General features: G+C 44.5%; 1 protein-coding gene across 2 annotated transcripts in view; it reads right to left on the bottom strand.

Annotated features, from left to right (window-relative positions):
* CAB39 (calcium binding protein 39) overlaps positions 1-21,334 on the bottom strand; it is a 91,159-nt gene extending 69,825 nt beyond the window's left edge. Inside the window, exons 1-2 of one of the 2 annotated variants that reach the window (XM_075937496.2) lie at positions 20,969-21,334; positions 19,209-19,355 (exon numbers count right to left, since the gene is read on the bottom strand). The gene's annotated coding sequence lies outside the window, so the exon portion shown is untranslated. The remainder of the gene's footprint in view (positions 1-19,208; positions 19,356-20,968) is intronic. The other variant, XM_075937497.2, reaches the window with a different exon arrangement.
* Positions 21,335-21,576: the final 242 nt, after the last annotated feature.

Below are 21,576 nucleotides of genomic sequence, written 5' to 3'. Positions count from 1 at the left end.
TGGTGAGATAGCCTTCCCCACATACACAATGGCTGATGCCTTCTGTAACCTGAGCATGAGAGGGATGTGTGACCAGCTGACACCTTTTGCCTGGGAAGCAGGACAAAGGTCGGAGGCAGAGCTAGCTGCAGGGCTGGGATGGGCTGCTGAGTGTGGGTTAGTCTTGCTGGCTTAGAGTACAGGGAGGGGATCAGGGCCTTGGCTCTGAGCTCCCCTCTCCCAAAGATGGACTGTACTCACTGCTTCTGTTTATTGAGCTGACAAGTCTGTTCTACGCTGTGTCCCTGTCAACTAATAAACCTCCTGTTCTACTTGCTGGCTAAGAGTCACATCTGACTGCAGAAGGGGTGTGGGCCTGGTGACTCCCCACCCCTTGGTGACATCATCCACAATTTGAGAACTGCTGACCTAGTAAATTCAACCTAACACTGAAAAACAAAATTAGCAATGAAACTTACAACCATACTTACACATTCCACTCAAAGACCCAAAGACAGCTGATTCCACTTACTAATCACACTTGCCTTTCTAGGGACGTAAAGGACTAGTCGACTAGTTGTTCCGCTGCCTTGCTGCCTCTATCAGAAAGAGGCCAGGGGGAGGGGGGGAGAGAAGGGGGTACTTGCAAATGGCAGCACCACTTGAAGCCTGGGGACAGACTCCACATGGTGCTGCTGCTTTGAAACGCTACTTGCAGCCCGGGGCCAGCTGGGGTGTCCCCAGGCTGCATGTGGCATTTCAAAGTGGCAGCATCACATGGAGCTCAGGATCAGCTGGGAACGCCACAGCTGACCCCGCCTCTGTGCAGCGTTGTTGCTTTGAAACACTGCAAGGAGCCTGATGCTGGGCTCCCCACAGCATTTCCAAACGACAGTGCCACATGGAGCCCAGGGTCAGTCCCCTGCTAACCCCGGGCTCCATGTGACGCTTTTGTCTTTGAAGTGTAGCAACAACCCTAGGGCTGTTGCTACAATCCAAAGGCAGAGGTGCCCTATCAACTAATCGAATAGTCGATGCAAAAATGCATCAACTACTCAATAAGTCGATATTTAATATCCTTACTTCTCTCCAGTTCTCAAAGACTTTAAGATTCTACTTGCCTCAGAAATGAGGAACAAGATCACTAACACCATGACACAGAAAATTCTAGATTTTTATTATGGTTCATTAGCTCATTGTCAGAGGTTTCCATTCCTAACAAATATAACCCATGTTTTCCCATGACCAACTGAACACACAAAACTATAGTTTTTATACACAGATTGAACATCTCTAGTCTGACACCCTTGGGACCTGACTGGAGCGAAACCAAAGAATTTGCCGAACCATAGGAGGTCAATATTGCCTAGCAGCATTAGCAACACTTTCAATACTTACTGGGCTGTTAGAAGATGGATAATTTAGGGCTAAAGATGAGCACAGAACACGGAGAACCAAGATTGGTGACTATAAACAAATTTCATGAGACCACAGGAAACTTGGCCACACCCATGTTAAGTTATCCAGATAACTGAAATCATGATGGACTATGGATATTGTCAGACCAGAGTGTGCTGGACTAAAGAGCTCTGCAGCCACAAAGTACGTCTCTTTGCAACTTACTGTTTTGAAAAATGTATACTGATGTGAAAATATAAACAATGACTATATAATATAATGTATAGTCATTTTGAGATTAACTAGTACTCATGAATCCAAGATGTAATTGACACTTGTAATATGAAAATGACAAACTAACTGAGCTTAGTATATAATTTAAAGATGCCATATTTCAACATATTTATTTTGAAAGGCACACTGGAATTTCTATACTAATTAATGGAGAAAGCAAGTGACAGCAGTCAATATACAAGTTTCTATTCTCAGACTTGGAGCCATGGCACTGTCAACATCTTGAATCCCTCTATCTACAGATCATGACTCTTGCTCAAGAAGAGAAAAGAAGTGGCAAACTGGTCAATTAAGATTTTTTCGGTCAGGACACTGACTGTGGGAAGCAAACTGTGCAGCTGAGGGACTTAAGACAAACAGGAGGTAAGATGCAGGAGAAGCAGTTGCAGAAATGGCATGGCAAAGCAGAAACCCCCTTCATCCAAGACTAAGGACAATGAGCTCCTGACTGAAAAGGAGGTCATCCAATTGCTAAACAATTCCAGGGATGACTCCCACATTTCTGGCTAGTGAATGAGCAGTGGGGCCATAACAGTGAAGTTGGAGAGGGCTTCATGCATAGCTGAAGGGCCAATGAAGCCTAATCCTTACACCTGCGATGTGTGGAGAAGGTTGCTGATACGGTGGAACAAAGCAGAGATCTATTACATCCCTAGCTGAAAAGTAAGAGTGTGTGGGATGTGACAGTGAGCTGCAAATGGTGGGGCGGGAGGGAAGAGGAGAGAGAATAACCCCTGACCCCTGCAGGAACAAAAACCATTTCCAAATGATTTTTCCATGAATTTCAGTAGGTCAGCTGAAATCTATGTTTACAGACATTTAATGATTAAACTCAAATCCTGTCAAGCTTACTCATCAGCTAGCATGCCAGTGACAAAAAAATGCTGTCTTTCACTACCACACTATTTTTTCCCCTATACAGACCTGGCTACAGTGATTCATGTATTTGTCATCTGCAGACTAGATTACTATAATTCTCTATCTAAAGGTGATATGAAAACAGTGCAAAGACTCCAGCTTGTGCAAAATGTGCCTTTTTCCTAGTTCCGCAACTGACTCCCATTCTGCTCCCACTAATATTTCAAGCTTGCTCTTCAAAATCATCATAACAGGGGCAATTGCCACTGAAGAACCCTCATGTAGCAAAGACACCGTGCCTCAGTTTCCTCTCTTCAATTAAAAAAAAAGATGTCACAAAGGGCTTTCATGAATTAAAAATAATTCCAGCTACTACTCCGAGGCCTCTCCTAGCTGGAATCCTTCCCCAGGCACTTACCCATCTTGACTAACTCTCTCTCTGATTAATAGATCAGTAAGCAAACCCCCTCTGCTGTTGTCTGGTCTTTGACCCTTTAAAAACAAACACACAAACACACACACACAGCTGGGGGATGAGTAAGAGGGCAGAAGCTAATTCATCACCTGTGTGGCTGAGTCCATCATCCCTAAAGGCCCAACCAAGCTCTGACAGCAATTAATGGATTACCACCAGGTACAAAAGAAACTACATTGCCATCGCTAAACAGCCAAGACAATTGTGCTCCTCGGGGGCAACACAGGTCATAAAAACCAGATGAGACATGCTGAGGTAAGGGGATCCAGCTGTGGAACAAGTTTTCAGAAGATAACAGACTAATCTAGGATCAGATCATTTTAAGGTCTTTTGTAGTAAAAGTTCTGGTTATGGTTTTAAAAAAAAAAAGTTCAATCCACATCCCCCCCACAAAAAACATACCATGCTCAAAGAAGAGTTTCCCGGAACTAGGAAAAGGAGACAAGTCATAGACTAGGGATGTTACAATGTGTATATTTCTGTAATTAACCAGCAATTACACATTTAAAGGGGGGGGGAGAGTCAGTGCTCACAGCAATCAGCTCGTTCCCCACGTCTGCTGCCTCTGATGCAGAGACAGTGGCGCAGGGGGCAGGTGGCTATGCCAGGGCTGGGTTTTAAGACAGCTTCCAGCGAACCCTGGCTCCTGTCTGTTCCCCACACACATGCTGCTGCCTCTGTAGGAGGCAGCAACAAGGGGCAAGAGGCTCCACAAGTGGCCGCCTCATGCTGCTGATTCTGATACAGATGCACATCCCAGTGGCCACCCCGTGCTGCTACTTCTGATACAGATGCACATCCCTACCAGACTTCACAAAATCCACTAGGGACTTTGTCACACCAATCAATTTAATCTGAGATTTACTCAGATTACTGACTGATAAAACAACTATAAAACTCTAAATTAATCTTTTTTAGTGTACATTTTCTAGAATGCCAGATATTCTAGTTGAGGGGTTGGCAAATTTTTCAAACCAAAGAGCCAAATTACATCAGAATTCAGAACAAGTGGTTAACAAAGAGCCAGTATAAGAATGCCCATTTGCATGACTGATTAATTAAAATTAATCAACTAATCAAATAGTCGATGGTATTTCCATCAACTACTTAAATGTGCAGGAGCACAGGGTGAGTGGGAGACTCAAGCAGTCCTCTGCTGGCCCCATGCTCACTGTTTCTGAAAGCAGAAGCCCCACTCTTTCAAAGTTGGAAGTGCCACCAGTTCCCTGTTGCACCTCTACCCCTGGCCCCGCACGGAGATGGTGCTGGGGGGAACCAGCTTTTAAGCCAGCTCCTGCTCCTACCAATGCTGCCTCTCTTTGATAGAGGTAGCAAGGGGGAGGAAGCAACTAGTCACTTACATCCCTATGCTAGGGTGCAATTTGTGGATGTGGGTGTGCAGAGTCAGGGTTGGAGTGTATGAGGGGCTCAGGACAGAGGGTTTGAGTGTGTCAGAGGTACAGAGGGCAGAGCACTGGGAGTGAGAAATAGGATTAGGGCCGTGGACAGGGCACTATAGCCAGATGAGGGCTGGGCCCTGACTGAGTCCTTGTTAGCCAGGCAGGAGCAGGCTGAGAGTAGTGTATCTGTTGAGGGGGAGGGTGGAGGAGCAGGCTGTGCAGGGTGTCTGGAGAGGGGGAGGGGGCAGAAGCAAGCTGACAGCAAGTGTCTGACCAGCAGAGGGGGCAAGGTGTTTGTCCAGGGCAGAGGGCTGGGGGCAGGGTGTCTGGTCAGGAGGGAAGATTCAGGAACAAACTCAGGGTAGGTATCTGGCCAGGAGGAGGGTGAAGGAGCAGGCTGGGGATAGGTGTCTGAGCAGGGTGGAGGGGGAAGGAGCAGAGGAGGGGGGTCTAGAGAGGGGAGAGGGTCAGGAGCAGGCTATGGGTATGTGTCTGGCCAGGGTAAGGGGACAGAAGCAGAGTGAGAGCAGGGTGTCTGACTTGGGGGAGCATGCAGAAGCAGGAGAGGGTGCAGGAGCAGGCTGAGGGTGCAGGGACTCCACAGGGGAGGAAGTGCATGAGGGGGCTGGAGGGAAGAGAGTGCATGAGAAGGCTGGTCATGAGGGGCCTTGTTTTCATGATGCACACTGCTCCCAGGCATCCAAAGCTTTCTCCGCTGCTCCAATGGGGGCAGCAAGGAAAGCCTCCAAGAAGCACATCTGTGTGCTGCTGTTCCCATAGACAGGGAAGGGAAAGTGGTAGTGTGTGGAGCCATTTCTAGCTCTGGCTTCTTCCCTGCGAGCCTGATCCAGCTGGGAGGCTTGGGGCTCCCCCCCCCCCTCGGGAAGCTGGCACTGACACTGTAATCTTGCAGGGTGGCACAAGGCTCGAGCACCAGCACATACTCCCTAAGGGGGGGGGGGGGGAGGAATTGCCAACTCCTGCTCTAGTAAAACCACAAAGGAATTTTTTTTTCTTTTGTTCTGACAAAATCTGCTGGGGACTAAATCTCTTCCTCACAAACTTTTACAGGGAAAAATTTATTTGCATATTCCTCTGGTACACTAGTCCACAGTAGTGAAATAGTAAACTTTTCAATACCAGAAGACAGATTGAGCGGTACTAAAAATCTGATTTATAGGAATACTATACTCTCAAAAATTGCCTTTGATAAACTTCAAAATTATTTATGAAGTCCAATATATTTTTCTGTTGTTTCCAAAGCTGAAAAAGTAGTCTTATGGAAGCAAGTCAGCAGAAACTCTGACTAGCATTTATTTAATTTCTGTTTGTATTTCCAATGACAACTAAAATTATATTAGAAGATTTACTGGCATTGCTCTAGTCCTAAATTCAATTAATTATTGTTTTCTGGAAAATAAAATGAAAATATACATGCTTTATTTAAATCATTGCTTGGAGATGGGGCTGGGGATGAGGGGTTCAAGCATGCAGGGTTCCCCACGGAGAAAAGGCTATCCAAGTCCTTTCTTACCGCAGCAGCTTGGGGCCAGGGGAGAAGCACCTCTCCGTAGCCTCTGCAGCCCTAGAGGGCAGTTCTAAGTTTCATCTGCTCCCTAGCCAGAGTGAGGAATGCAGCTAACTGTACACTTTCCCCTCAATCCCTGATGAAGGAGAACAGCCAGCAATGTTTCCATATGAATTGGGGGAGGGGAGGGAAGGGGAGAGGAGAAGCTTCACCCCCTGTCCTCCCTAATGGGCATCTGGAGAGTGAGAGGCTTGGGTTTGGGTGCAGTACCAGATGGCTTGATACTGTCTCTTTTCTCCATGGTTTTATGAGAAGTAATCCCATTCCAGGCATATTCCATTTTCCTGGCAAACCCAAACTCCTACCTTGTTTTAAGTTATGATAAGAGGAAACTGTACACCAAATGTGATGGTCCTAGCTCTTACCATTTAACAGGAGTTCTTGAACAGACATGCAAACTCTCTCAAATACATAATAGATTGGCAGAAATTTTAAATTTAGAAGGACTTTTACATATTGTATTTGGAGACCCTAGTAGTTTTTCGCCAAAGTCAAAGCATAATCCTGGACAAAGTTAGTACAAAAGAAACGATAAAATATTCTGTTTTCAACACTCCTACGATTACCAAAATAGGTAGAGACTGCAATGGCGATTTCTGCAAAGTTACCAAAAGGAAATAATCCATTTCATATAACCCAGCTAGCTATCAGATGTTTACATATTTTTCTAATTAATTACTAAGAATTTTAACTAATTAAAAATTAACATCCCTGTATTTTATCATCTCTCTCTACACTCATTTACAACTTCCTAGCTAACTCCTGAAAGTTTATTTTTATGCTTCATATTAAGTATAAAGCGCCTTCAAAGTTGTATTTAGCTGAATTATGTAGTATCTATTTCTATAGTTTGGATAAAAGGGCTGAGTTTTCCAGCTTTACTAGATGTTCTCTATATGGGAACACAGAGGAAAATTAAAGTGAAGTAAAGGTGTGAATAAATTAGTTAAGCCATATTAAAGTCCTATGTGAACACACTCGTTCAGAATTCAAGTGTCCTTAATTTGGTTTAGTGTATTCCAGTTCCAGCATGAAACTGAGTAAACAGTAGGGCTACGTCTACACTGGCATGATTTTCCCGAAATGCTTTTAACGGAAAAGTTTTCCGTTAAAAGCATTTTCGGAAAAGAGCATCTAGATTGGCACGAACGCTTTTCCGCAAAAGCACTTTTTGCGGAAAAGCGTCCGTGCCAATCTAGACACACTTTTGCACAAAAAAAAAAAGCCCCGATCGCCATTTTAGCCATCGGGGCTTTTTTGCGCAAAACAGTACTGTGCTGTCTACACTGGCCCTCTTGCGCAAATGATTTTGCCCGAACGGGAGCAGCATAGTATTTCCGCAAGAACACTGAGGATCTTACATGAGATCGTCAGTGTTCTTGCGGAAATTCAAGCGGCCAATGTAGACAGTTGGCAAGTTTTTCCGCAAAAGCAGATGATTTCACGGAAAAACTTGCCAGTCTAGACACAGCCTAGAAGTATTTTTGTACATCCTAACATGATTTAATCTTTCTAAACATTCTTAAAGAAAGAAAGAAATTAGCAATGGCAGATTAGCACTGCCCTAGCCCCCTGCTTCTCCTCTTCCTCTTGGGGCCCTGCCCCCTTACAATTAGAAGCTGAAAACCAGCAGTGATAGGGTGACCATATTGCCCACTTCACTGCTGGAAAGCAGTCTATGGCCCGCCTCCCTGCTCCCCACGGCGCACTGTCTAGTCTAGGTCAAGTGGAGGGTCTAGGTCTCTCCACAGCAGCTCTTACCACAGCCTAGCTTCCAACTAGGTCAGACAGCAAAGACTTGGGGGGCTGGGGAGAGGAGAAAGGGACAGGGGCAAATGTTCTTTATGTCCCAATAAATCTTAATCCACCTCTAGAAGTTAATAAATTTTTGAACCCCAGTAATTTCCCAGATGCTAAGGGAGCTGGCTTATTAGAGAAGATGAACTACAATAACTTTTCCTCCTAACAGCATACATATACTTTGGTTATGTCTAGACTGGCAAGAATTAGCGCAAATACTCTAAACGCAAGAGTTTTTGCATTAAGAGTATTTGAGTAAGACAGCGTCTATACTGGCATGTGTCTTTGCGCAAAAGATTTGCTTTTGCGCAAAAGTATCAATGCCAGTGTAGATGCTCTCTTGCACAAGAAAGCTCCGATGCCATTTTAGCCATCGAGCTTTCTTGCGCAAGAAATTGATGTCACCTCTCTACATTGGCTTCTTGTGCAAGAGCAGGAGCGTCAGAGAATTTGCGCAAGCAGCACTGATTTCATACAGTAGAATGTCAGTGTTCTTGCGCAAATACTCGCGGCCGGTGTAGACAGGCGGCAAGATTTTGCTGCAAAAGCACTTGCTTTTGCGCTAAATCTTGCCAATGTAGACACAACCTTGAAATTCAGGTTAGTAGAAGCGATAGGTCAGTGCTGTGTTTAAAAGGTACAAATTTAGATCTTAAGTGCAACAATCACTATTCACTTGCCACCCTCTCTGTCCCTGAATTAACTGTGTTCCCTCAAGTCACTAAAGCAGTGGTTTTTAAACTTTCGGTCGCAACCCAGTAACAGGGTCATGGCATTGGACCTCATTGCTGCAGAGTAATCATGTGGCCAATGAGGGTGCTAAGGCAGACTACCTGGCTTGCCTGGCACCACAGATTACACTGTACCCCAAAAGCAGCCAGCAACAGGCCCAGCTCGTAGGTGGGGCGGGAAGAGTGCACAGGGCTCCTTGCATTGTACCTACCCTGAGCACTAGCTCAACATTCCCACTGGCTGGGAACCTGCAGCTGGCTACTTCTGGGGTACTGCATGATCTGCAGTGCCAGGAGAGGCAGGAAGCCTGCCTTAGCAGCCCTACTGCACCAATCCGCAGCAGACAGGGGCTGCTGCCGCAAGCCTAGGCTGCTGCGGACAGAGGCTGCTTTGTGGCAGCCTCCCCCACCATTCCCCCCTCCATGCAGTGTGGTGGGAGGGGGAGAGGAGGGAGGTGGCACTCTGGAGCTGGTGTTTGGGTATCTGGCTTTTAAGATGGCTCTTCACCAGCACTGGCTCCTGCCACCCCTTCCCCCCACACCGCTGCCTCTGTAGGAGGCAGCGACGGGGGGCAGACCAGTCCACAGATCTGGCACATGTGAAGATCCAAAAGCCAGCTCCCTGTATGTAATGGCTTCAGTGTACCCCCTCACTCTCTGCATCACTGCCTCTCTATCAGATGAAGCTGCGTTGGGATGGGCGGGGCAAGCGGATCTGGTGCTCATGGGTAGCCTAATTAAAGCCAGCTCCTCATGGGCACCTGCTCCTACTCCCTTCTCACCTTGCTGCCTCTGATAGAGGCAGCAAGCGGGGGGGGGGGAGGTTGCATGTAACAGATAAGATTAACTGAGAAGCCATGGCTTATCGGTAAATCAAGTAGTGGATAAACGCTGACATCTCTAATGGACATTACTTACAGCTCCTCAAACAATCCTGAATTATTGCCAATCTCTCCTCAAGAAAAGTTTAGGACTGGCATGGCAAGTATTGCAGATTTGGAGTATGCATTGTAAGATGTTCTGAAAATCTTCTCAGAGCCAGTTTGCATTTTACTCAGTTTAAGACAATGTTACAGGGATGGGAGGAAATGCAGGGTCATGAATGTCCTTCCCTCCCACCCCCCCAGATTTGCTTCTTGGCTTATACTAAGCATGCTCACTAACACTGTTGAAGCTGGCTGCCCTTGGCAGGGGTGGAAGGGAATTCTGTCTCTCCACTATGCACTTCTAAACACAAATGCTAGAAAGAACCTGCCTTCCCCACCCCCGCCAAAGGACCAGGGCTTGAAAAACGCATTCACCTAGGGTACAGCTACACTGCAAGCTTATTTCAGAAAAGCTATTTAGAAATAGAGCATTCACACTACAGGGAAGCCTCAAAATTAATCCCTAATGTGGATGCGCTATCTCGATTTAGAGCCCCAGGAGGCACTGGGGAGGAATAACTTAGAATGGCCATGATGAGAAGCTATTTCAACACAGCAGCAGTGGAGCATCCACACATACCCTCTTCTGAAAGACCTTTTTCAGAAGAGGCTTTATTCCTCGTGGAATGAGGTTTACCAATGTTAGAAAAAGCCCTCTATTGTTTCAATTTTCTTTTGAAATAACACAATTGCTGTGTGGACACTAGTACTGTTTTTCTGGAATAATGGTAATTAATCTGGAATAATGGTGCAGTGTAAACGCATCTCTAGATAAAGCTTGCTACTTTCTAAGGCAGTGGTCTCCAACCTTTTTAACCACAATATCACTTTTTCAATTTAAATGCAATGTAAGTTCTACCTGAAACCCAAATACTCTTCTTCCACTTCCTTCCCATCCCCCTTCTTTGAGGCCCTACCTCTGCTCCATGGCCTCACCCTGCTCAATTCCATCCCCCTTCCTCCCTGAACTGTATTTACTTTCACCAAGCTGGGGTAAGGGGTGGGGTGCAGGTTCTGGTCTTGGGCCAAGGGATTTGGAGTGTGGGAGGGGCTCTTGTCTTAGCCCAGGGTGATGATTTGGGGGTCCAGGAGAGGTTTCAAGATGCAAGCTCTGGGAAGGAATTTGAGGGCAGGAGGACTCACATCTGGGGCAGGAGGTTGGGAGTAGAAAGAGGTTCAGGGCTAGGACAGGGGTTCACAGAACAGCCTCTACCTGGGCACCATCTAACTGAGACTGCTTCTGAGTAGTAGAGCAGTGGAATTAAGGCAGGCTTACTCCTGACCTGGCCCTGCACCACTCCTGAAAGCAGCTGGCCTGTACAGCAGTGGCTCCATGGCACCACGTGCTGCCCCTCATCTATAGGCACTGAGCCCACAGCTTCTACTGGTCAAAGTTCCCCGTTGTTGATCAATGGGAGCTTCAGGAGCAGTATCTGCAGGCAAGGATGGCACATGGAACCCCCCCAATCTGCCTCTCTCAGGGGCTGCAGGGAAACACCAGTCAATTCCAGGAGCAGCAATTACCATGGGGATAATTACTCCAGCCACAAAAGGTTAGGTATTTTAGAACTTACTACTCAAAGAATTAAATGCAAGCATAAGACAGAAATGAAAATGATGAAATGCACGGACGAGTCAAAAACCAAAAATAACCCACTTTGCAAGCAGTAAAAACCCTCTCTCCCCCCCCCCCCCATGTGCCGTGTTGGGAGATAAGGAACAGAGTGTGTTTGTGAGCATGTCAGAGACATACACATTTTGTGAGAGTAACAGAAATTTGCATTGCCAAGCTCCATCCCTTTCTCTCAGTGTGGAGATAGGGTACAGAAGTGGGGGGACCAAGGACACCCTGGCATCAGCACCGCTAACCCCCCCCCCCCCCAAATACACCCTGCACAGCAAGCAGGAAGCTCCCAAGGGGGCAGCTCCAAGGCAGAGGGTCGGAGCAGCATAAGAGTGGGTGGAGGGGCAACTAAAATGCCAGCACTTGATAGCTTCCTGGCCAAACCAGTCAGGATCACCCGTCAGCAGCTCCAAGATCTACTGGTAGATCCCAATCTACTGATTGGTGACCACTGTTCTGAAGTGAGTTACTTTCTAAGGATCAAATTAGTACAGAAAAACAATACTGAAGATGAATGAAGAGTCAGCAAGACAAAATAGTATCCTTTTATATTTGAAAGATTCTCCATTATTTTAAAGACTCTTTTGAAAAGTGTAAACAAGTTCTGGAGACACATATTTTGTTAGATTTAAACTGATTATTTCTCTACTGGCCAGAGAAAGACTTCTTCTCACCAATGGAACCTGGAGATCTCATGCTCTACATATCCAAGAATGCTTGTTTTCATAATTCGGTTAATCTATAAGGTGCCACAGGACTCCTCACCGCTTTTGCAGATTCAGACTAATACGGCTACCCCTCTGATACTTGTTTTCATAATTATCACTTTTGATAATCTACCTTCATAAGGGTATAAACAGAGATGTATATTTCTGCCCACTAAACAAATCTGTGAAGCTGTGAAACTGTTTGAAGTTGTACGGGAATAAATGTATTAATCCCCCACAAAAATTGATCCTAAACACATTGGAAAAGTAGGTATTTAAGCACTTCATTGAAGTCTCAGTTCTTCCTAAGCAGCACTCCTTTATTAAGAGTTTGAAATCTGTTTTTCTATTAGTTAAACTGTTAGTCACACTTCCTTTAGTAACAAAATGAAGTACTTGTACATTAGGGATGTGAAAGTGTAAACGTGTGCACGTGTGCCTGGGCTCATCGGTTAACCTTCAATGTTACACAGTCTGTCCCCACCCCGTGTTTCCAGTGTGTTTAAGTGCTGGCTCCCCCACTCACCTGCCCGTGCTCGTGCCTCTGATACAGAAGCAGCAGTGCAGTGAGCAAGCAGGAACTGCTACGCATGATAAAGCCAGCTTTTAGGCTGCAAAGGTGGGGAGCCACCTCCCCCTGCCTGTAAATGTGTAACTGCTGAAATTTTCAGCAGTTACACGTTTATCTAAATACATGCAATTGAACACCCCTATTGTACATTTTCAGCAATGTTGATAATTGATATACAAGGCAATTACCAAAAGCAGTAAATTACTTTATTTTACATATGGGGTACGTCTAAACTACATCCCTCTGTCGGCAGAGGCATGTAGATTTGTTTGTTCAGCAAAGGCAAATGAAGCCGCGATTTAAATGATCGCGGCTTCATTTACATTTACATGGCTGCCGCACTGAGCCGACAAACAGGAATAACGGGGCTGCCGACAAAGGGCTTTGATGTCGACAGGGGGAACGTCCAGACTAGCGCGCGAGCCGACAAACAGCTGATCAGCTGTTTGTCGGCTCAGCGCGGCAGCCATGTAAATGTAAATGAAGCCGCAATCATTTAAATCGCGGCTTCATTTGCCTTTTCCTATCTGTCTAATCTACATGCCTCTGCCGACAGAGGCATGTAGTCTAGACACAGCCATGGAGTAATTTATATACATGTAAAGAAAGATGCACTCAAAAACATTTTAAGATTAAAGATTTAATCTAGCTAAAGGTGAGGTGTTTTATACGTAGACAAATCTTTGCATTCCCAGAGTTCCACTGTTCAACTGATATTTAAATATCCCTGCACCAATTAAAACTTTTAATATTTCTGAAACACATACAAAATGCTATTATGCTTTTCAACTGAGACTTTCAAGATCGAAAAAAAAATCAGTATAACATTTAGTGGGCTTTTAAAAAGAACTTATAATCAAAGTTGATATTTTATTAGAAAGCAGTACAATGTTACCATTATATGGATAGATGAGCTACAGTGTTAGGGTATGTCTACACTGCCACCCTAGTTCGAACTAGGGTGGATAATGTAGGCATTCGAACTTGCAGATGAAGCCCGGGATTTAAATATCCCGGGCTTCATTTGCATCTTGCCGGGCGCCGCCATTTTTAAATCCCCGTTAGTGCAGACGAGATGTACCGGCAGTTCGAATTAGAGAGCCTAATTCGAACTACCTACTCCGTGCCACGTGTAGCCGCGGGCACGGAGTCCGCACTAACAGGGATTTAAAAACGGCGGCGCAACTTCGAATGCCTACATTAGCCACCCTAGTTCGAACTAGGGTGGCAGTGTAGACATGCCCTTAGATATTTCTTCCAAAAATGTGATTCCCCTTTTTATAGGTTTTCAAGAGGTAACTAAGTGTGAATTATGTCCAAAAAACACACACTTTTCTACATGTTTATAATATATATGTTCAGCATACTTTTATGGTGCTGTGTGAATAGGGTACTAGATAAAACATCCAAAACTCTGGTGTCTGAATGTAAGTAGCAGTAGTAATTTAAAATAACAAAATTACTTCCTGAATTGATGTTTCTTCTTAAAAAAAAAATTGCAATGGTTTGAGGAATTTACATGATTATTTCTGTATACACTGAATGTGTATCTTCTTATAGCTTGGTTCATTCCTAAATTCATCCCTTTACAAACAGTATTTAAATAGATGACATGTTAATATGTTATTTGATTATGAGGTAATCTAAGAAGAAAGTATAATTCTGTTTAGTAACAGAGGAACTCAACTCAAATGACTTCAATTTAAGTTACCGGAGTCTTAACTTTTTTAACTCAGGCCACTTATGTATGTACCTAAATACAGATTTAGCAAACTAAGTTTAAAGCACATATTTAAAAACAAACAAACAAAAAAAACCACTTAGCCAGGCTTTTAAGGCAAGCCAACTCAGCATCACCTTACTTTTATTTTTTGTGTTTCTCCTATCATGCTCTCCTCTTTCCTACTAAAGTAGAATTTAATTTCATTAACAGAGACAACTTTTAGTGTGCCACAGGTACAACATAAGCTTTATTATGAGGTTTGAAGAGAGAGTGTGGAGGCAATTAAAACATATAAAACATTCATAATATTGAGCACAGAAAGTTAGGTAACCAGACAGGTAATTTTCAAAAATAGTTCTCTTACTCAATAGGGATTAATTTAGATCAATCAACTAATTGAATAGTTAATGGAATTTGCATCGACTATTCCATTAGTCGATAAGGGCAGGGAGCACAGGGCCAGCAGGGGGCTGCTTGAGTTCCCCACACACCCATGGTCTCTGCAGCACTTCTGCTTTTAAAAGACAGAAGCACCATCAGTTCCCCACTGTGCTCCACCCCCAGATGGTGTTCAGGGGAGGAGGAGGAGACCGGCTTTTAAACTGGCACCCCCCAGCACTGGCTCCTGCTCCCCCAACTTGCTGCTTCTCTCTAATAGAGGTGAGAGGAGGGGGAAAGAGTCATTAGTCAACTGTTCGGTAAACATATGCTTCTTGGATAGTCAACTAGTCACTTGCATTTCTAACTCAAATAATTCATGCCTGGAACATCTAAAAGAAACATCAAGCTTCGCATGCATGCATTTTAACCAGCGGAAGATAATATAGCAGGGGAAAATTAATGTTTTTTATGGATTCACGTTAGATACAAAAGACATCCACATTAAATCAAACGAAGCTTTCACGGCTAGATAGCAAATCCTGTAATTAAGATTGCTATTATAGTTGGTATTAAAAATGTAAATTAGTGAAAAGAGCAACTAAACATGACATCACATGGTCCATATTAGGTATGTGAAAGGTTAACCGGTTACTAGGTGATGCTTACCAGTTCCAGTTAACCGTTAACCATGTTTAACTGCTTAGCTAAGTAAATGGGATTTTTTATCCCTAGTTCATATTCTATAAGGAAATTGCAGAAATTTTCAAGATTTTTTAAAATTACTCTATATTTAAAAACCAAACTGTTACTTTGCTTTGTACATACACCATGCAAATAAAAGTTCTGGAACATAGCTACCAATGTTGTTGTGTCTTTGCAACTATTACCATTCATTTTGTGCACAGTAATAACATCTTGATTTGTACAAACAGCAGAAAAGCCTTGGAAAAGGCCCTCAGAATAAATATGTGCAATCATAATGTGTTCCCAATAATCACTCTTTTAACCTTATCTACATTAAAATGTCATTACCAGAATTCTACTTATGGCAAAAAATCCTCTTAATTTACCTACTATTTATGAAACCCAGAAGTGTACTACAGTCATTACTAAGTTTTAAACAGAGGATCCTAAATAAACCTTTAGCTGTAACCTCAATATGCTTAAAACATTCAGCTCTGCATCTGATTCTATTATACATAAATAGTGATCTCATTTTTACCTCTCACAAAAACCTCACATGATCTAGAATGAACTCTGGAGGCACTAGAGCCTAGTAATTCCAGGTTTCAAAAAGAACTTGAGGAACCACACAGTAGACAGAATACAGCACCATATTTTAGGCATTTTATGTGTTAGAAATTTAGAACTCACTACTAAAATAATTAAATGTAAGCAATAGAGAGAAACAAAAATGATGAAATGCAGAGACCAGTCCAAAACCAAAAAAAGCACACTTTGCCAGCAGTAAAGAGTAACAACAACCCTTCATGTATGTGTTGGGTCGGGAGATGAGTGAAGGACAGTGTGTGTTTGTGAGAATGACACACACAGAGTGTGTGAGAGTGACAGATTTGCATTGCCAAGCTCCCTCCATCCCCTTCTTTCTGTGTGGAGATCAGGAATAGAAGTGGTGGTGGGGGGGACACTGATATTAGGGCCCCCCCACACACACACACACCTCCCTACCACACCCTGCAAAGCAAGCAGGAGGCTCCCAGGCCAGCAGCTCCAAAGCAGAGGGCAGGTACACCACGACAGCAGGTGGAAGGACAACTGATGTACCAGAGCTTGAGAGCTTCCTGATCAAACCAGCAGGATCACCTGCCAGAGGCTCCAAGATCAACTGGTAGATCCCAATCTACTGGCTAGTGACCACTGTCTTACTGAATAAACATTTTACAACAGAAATCAAGGATTTCCAAGAGATGGTGTTTTCTTAGCATGTTTGTACACTTTTGTCTGCATCTAGTTTAGGGTCATAATTCAAAATGATCTGGACAAATTGGAGAAATGGTCTGAGGTAACCAGGATGATGTTTAATAAAGACAAATGCAAAGTGCTCCACTTAGGAAGGAACAATCAGTTTCACACATACAGAATGGGAAGCGACTGCCTAGAAAGGAGTATGGCAGAAAGGGATATAGGGGTTATAGTGGACCACAAGCTGAATGAGTCAGCAGTGTGACGCTGTTGCAAAAAAAGCAAACATGATTCTGGGATGCATTAACAGGTGTGCTGTGAGCAAGACATGAGAGCAACAAGAATGATTAAAGGTCTAGAGAACATGACCTATGAAGGAAGGCTGAAAAGACTGGGTTTGATTAGTTTAGAAAAGAGAAGATTGAGGGGGGACATGATAGCAGTTTTCAGGTATCTAAAAGGGTGTCATAAGGAGGAGGGAGAAAACCTGTCCATCTTGGCCTCTGAGGATAGAACAAGAAGCAATGGGCTTAAACTGCAGCAAGGTAAGTTAAGACTGGACATTAGGAAAAAGTTCCTAACTGTCAAGGTAGTCAAACGCTGGAATAAATTGTCCAGGGAGGTTGTAGAATCTCCATCTCTGGAGATATTTAAGAGTAGGTTAGATAAATGTCTATCAGGGATGTTCTAGACAGTATTTGATCCTGCCATGAGGGCAGGGGACTGGACTCAATGACGTCTGGACATCCCTTCCAGTCCTAGTATTCTATGATTCTATGTTACCAGAAATTTCTGATAAGATAAAGTACCCCTGCATAAGATGAGGCTGTATCTTCTATGAGAGAAATCTTAAACTATCATCAGTCAACCAACTACACAATAAGGCAATTCAAGAAAAATCTTAAAACTATATGGCTCAATCACTTATGTCACAAACAACTATGGATACTAAATGTAAAAAATTCTCTTATAATAGCAAGTCAATGGCACTCTTACAAACACAAGTAGGTCTGTGGGACAATATTTTATGCTTTTTGTTATTTTTAAAGATCAGTTTTGTACCATTGCACAAGAAGACTGAATGAAGTGTCAAATGATACTTCTCACAATAGCAACTAACTTCTGACACTAACAACTAATTTGCTTATTCTGGTTTATGCAATATTATTCCGTTAAACTTCTTTAACTAGAAAAGCCATGCATGCATGCATACATACGTGTGTGTGTATGTATATGTATATAATAATTAAAATATACTTTGTTTAGGTCCCATCTGTTAAATAAGAAACTCTCTGTATTACTTAAAAGTGAACAAAATAATATTTTCGGATCATAGTATTGTATTTCCTCTGTTTATGACCTCATAAACACCTAAACACCGTAAAGAAAGTTGCATTTCCTGATAGGAACGATAAAGTATAACTGAGTAACTGTTTCAGCAGTGGGGAATCTAACACCTGAGGGTCGATTGCAGCCCCCAGCTTGTCTGGATCTGGCCCTCGGGGTTCAGAGCTCTCCCCACCCCAGTATTGAGGAGCCCATGCTAGCTCTCCAGCCCCCCACCAACACTTCCCCCCGTGCAGGACTGAAGTACACAAAGTCTACTAGCCTGGATCCTCCCTAAGCTCTGGTGTGCGAGGGGAATGTGAGGAGTGTCTTTCTCCTTCTCAGATGGGGTGGACGTCAGTGAGGGTTTGTAGGTATTTTTTTTTTCTTCTCGCTTGTGTGTGGCCCCCAACTGATTTTTCTGTGGGTCAGAAGCCCCCAACCTAAAAAAGGTTCCCCCCCCATAAACCAATAGGCATCAGCTTATTGATATAGTCAGTGTCAATCACACTCAGGCTGCCAGGGAGGCAGCTTCTCTGCAGCAGGGCAGCAAAGCTACCTCCCCGGGAGCTCGGTGGGCAAGGACTGACTGCCTGGATCCCTGAGAAGTGGCTTCACTGTGGCAGAGAAACCACCTCCCTGGGAGTGGAGATGGCAGGGGCTAGCCACCCAGCTCCCAAGGAGGCTTCGCTGCAGGCTCTGTGGTATAAAGCTTATTTAAGATATTATGTTATTTAAGCTTATTTATACGGCAGAGCCCACAGCACGTAACCATATAACCGCTGAGATTTTTCAACTGTCGCATGATTATCTATTTAACCAAATTTTAAAATCCCTAGTACCTGATGATACCTTGAACTGCTGTAAGGGAAGCACAGAACTTGTACTGGAGTGTTTGACAGAGAAGTAAAAAAATATTAATTTTCAAATATTTTGTTTTTAAAGGCAAAGTACCTTTTTAGAGCCACATTTTATATAATTATTTTTAAAAGAATAAGTCTCTTGTCTTAAAGAAATTGAAAAGTGGTAAAGTTTAATCTTTTCCCATGCACTGGATGTGTTAACTAACATATTTTCTTCAGGTAAAATACAAGTTTTAAATAAATTACAACTAGATTACTATTTTTCATAAAAATAAAAATGAGTTAAAATCAAAATGTAATCTCTGACAAAACAAGAGAAAATAGTCCCTTCACAAAAATGTTAGGTCACATTAGATTTTATGGGAGCCCTTTGCTAAGTGATAGCCCAATCCTGCCAAGTTATTTTCACATCCAGAGTTATTCCTGCATTGAGTCCTATGAGGACTATGCATATAAGTAAATTTGTATGATCAGGCCCTAGTACTGGCAATTGTGTCACATTGGAAAATTTTATATATATATATAATATTTGAGAGTCAGTCTCCTGTAATATAAAGATAAAAAAGCATGTAACCGAAATAGGGGCAAATGTTGTGCAGTCCTCCTAACCAAATTCTAACTTAGATAATTAGTTTGCCTACCTAAAATTCTCCCTGTGGTTTCATTTGGAAACAGTATTCTTCTTCAGTTCCATCCTAAACTGTTGTGCAGTGTTGCTGAGCGTTGTTAAACAGTAGCCGTTTTACATCCCAGAAGTGGTTCCATTTCAGTGATGGATGAAGTGGTCCCTGTTATAGTTTATATATCAATTTGTTACATTTGTAAAGCATTTGGGGAACCTTCAGAATGAAAGGCAGCATACAAATTAAATATAAACAACATTAGCTGTCATTCATCCTCTTCAAAATAGACCTAAAACCAATCTACACACACAAAGCAATTCAAGATGTGCACAAAGCTATATCACCACTAAAAGCCTCTCATTTACAAACTGCTAAAATCTAAAATAAACTTATAATGAAATGTCCTAGGCCAGGTCTATACTACGGGGGAAGGTCATCTTAAGGTACTCAATTTCAACTATGAGTTGATGTACCTTAAGCCAAACTTCAGCACTATTCCCACAGCAAGAGGTCAATGGGAGAAATGGCACCGACAGGGACATCCTCAGCATTCGATTTAGCAGGTCTTTACTAGACCTACTAAATAGAACAACAGAAGCTCAACCGCGGCAGTGTCAATCTTCCCACAAGTCTAGATGTGACCCTAGATTCTAATCTGTTAATTTGCAAGGGACTGAGCATTCTAACCAAAGGTAATTCTCAACCTTAATCATGGGTTCTGTTTTGGGGAGGGGTCTAAAACAGAGGGTGAACTCTATCAGCCCTAGGCAAAAAAATTATGTAATGTGTCAGGAGCAGAGGGGCTTTGACCCTTCCTAGTCACCATCCTTGTTGGCATTCCCAAATTCTACCCCACTATTTACTATTTCAGTACAAAGCAACTAAAAAAACCAGGTACTGGGCTTGTTAATTATACAGATTAAAACAGCCCAATTACTGAAAGGCCTCATTTATCTTTTGTATATTGACCTACTCTGGGCTACTGTGTGCTGCAATTTTGCAAAGGTGAAGTCACTTACTCTATTCTTTTTCCTCATCATTACTGCCCTGGGAGATCAACTCACTAGCAAGGCCATTAATTTCTCTTTAGTCAGACTACAATTCATTCTCCACAGCTGAAAAGGTGAAGTACATCCTCCTCTCATTAAGGCAGATCTTTTTCCCCTCTCAAGACACTGACAAGCAGATTTTTGTCTCTGCCGGTTTTGTAACAGGAAGTCTGTTCAAACCCCAGCTCTAAAGAGGAAACAATGCGTGTCAACATCAACCCAAGAGCAGCAGAAGCAGCTAGTGAAGCATGGAAGCCCTCCCCCTAAATATTTGTCAAGCCGAAGACACAGAATTGTCTCGAGCAGAGACCAAGAGTCTAGGCCTGCCCTACAGAGAAAGGGCCTACCCTGATGTGGGGGAGGCGAAAGTAGAGACAGTTTCCAGATAACCCAGCTCTACCCACAGGGGAAGTTCCTCACTCAAGTACTGAGGAAGAGAAAGACCACAGAGACCTTCACCCCAGCCTCTCCCTCTCCCCGCCACGGGGCCTGGGGAGGCAGGAGCAAAGTTCAACAGGAGCCTTCTTCTCTTCCCGAGGGGTCGGGGGGGGGGGGGAGGTTTCACACTAGCATCCCCCATCACAGGCCCGCGGGACGTAAAGTGGGGGGAGGCTCCAGACACTACCGCCTTCAGGCCCTAAGGGCTCCACGGCCGCAATCCGCCGCCAGCCCAGGCCCGCGCTCGGCGGCAAAGGCCAGCCGGGACTCGCGGCGGCAGCGTGACTGTACCTTCGCTCGGCGCGGACTGGGCCTGGTGGCGGGTGCCTCCCTCCTCTTGGGGTCGTGTCTGCGGCCGGGAGACAGGTCGTTGGCGTCTCCAGCGGGACCTTGCCAGCTGAGCCCGCTCCCACCCTAGCGGCTCTGGAGGAGGTACACGACGCGAGGCGCTCGCCTGACGGTCTGTCGCTCGCTCCCTCCCCCGCCCCACGGTGCTGCGCAGCGGCCCTTCAGCGCCCTGCAGCTGCGGCGGCCTGCGCCCGACTCCCTACCGCAGCCGCTCTGCTGCCCCTGGCGGCGCGGCGGAACAAACGCGCCCGGTGTAGGCACCGCCTGCCTGGCAGCCGCGGCCGCTCCCAACTGTACCCCGCGCCGCGACTGCGCGACCGGAACCGGCGCTTAGCAACCGGAACGGGTCTGCCAATAAACTCGGTTGGGAACGGCCCTTGGACACGCTTAGCCCCGCACCACTGCTATGCTGGTAGCGCAAACACAATGGCCGCCCCCACCCTCGGCACTAAACCCTCCCGCCCACAGCACCGCCCCCGCCGCCCACGGGCCCAGCGCGCAGTGACCGTCCTCGGACCCTCTCCGGCCACAGCACACGTAGCACTCACCCT

The sequence above is a fragment of the Pelodiscus sinensis genome, chromosome 10 (genome assembly GCF_052426305.1).
Source record: "Pelodiscus sinensis isolate ZL-2025 chromosome 10, ASM5242630v1, whole genome shotgun sequence".
Taxonomy (NCBI): Eukaryota; Metazoa; Chordata; order Testudines; family Trionychidae; genus Pelodiscus; species Pelodiscus sinensis.
Note: the sequence above shows the minus strand (reverse complement) of the source record. Positions and strands in the feature narration are given on the sequence as shown.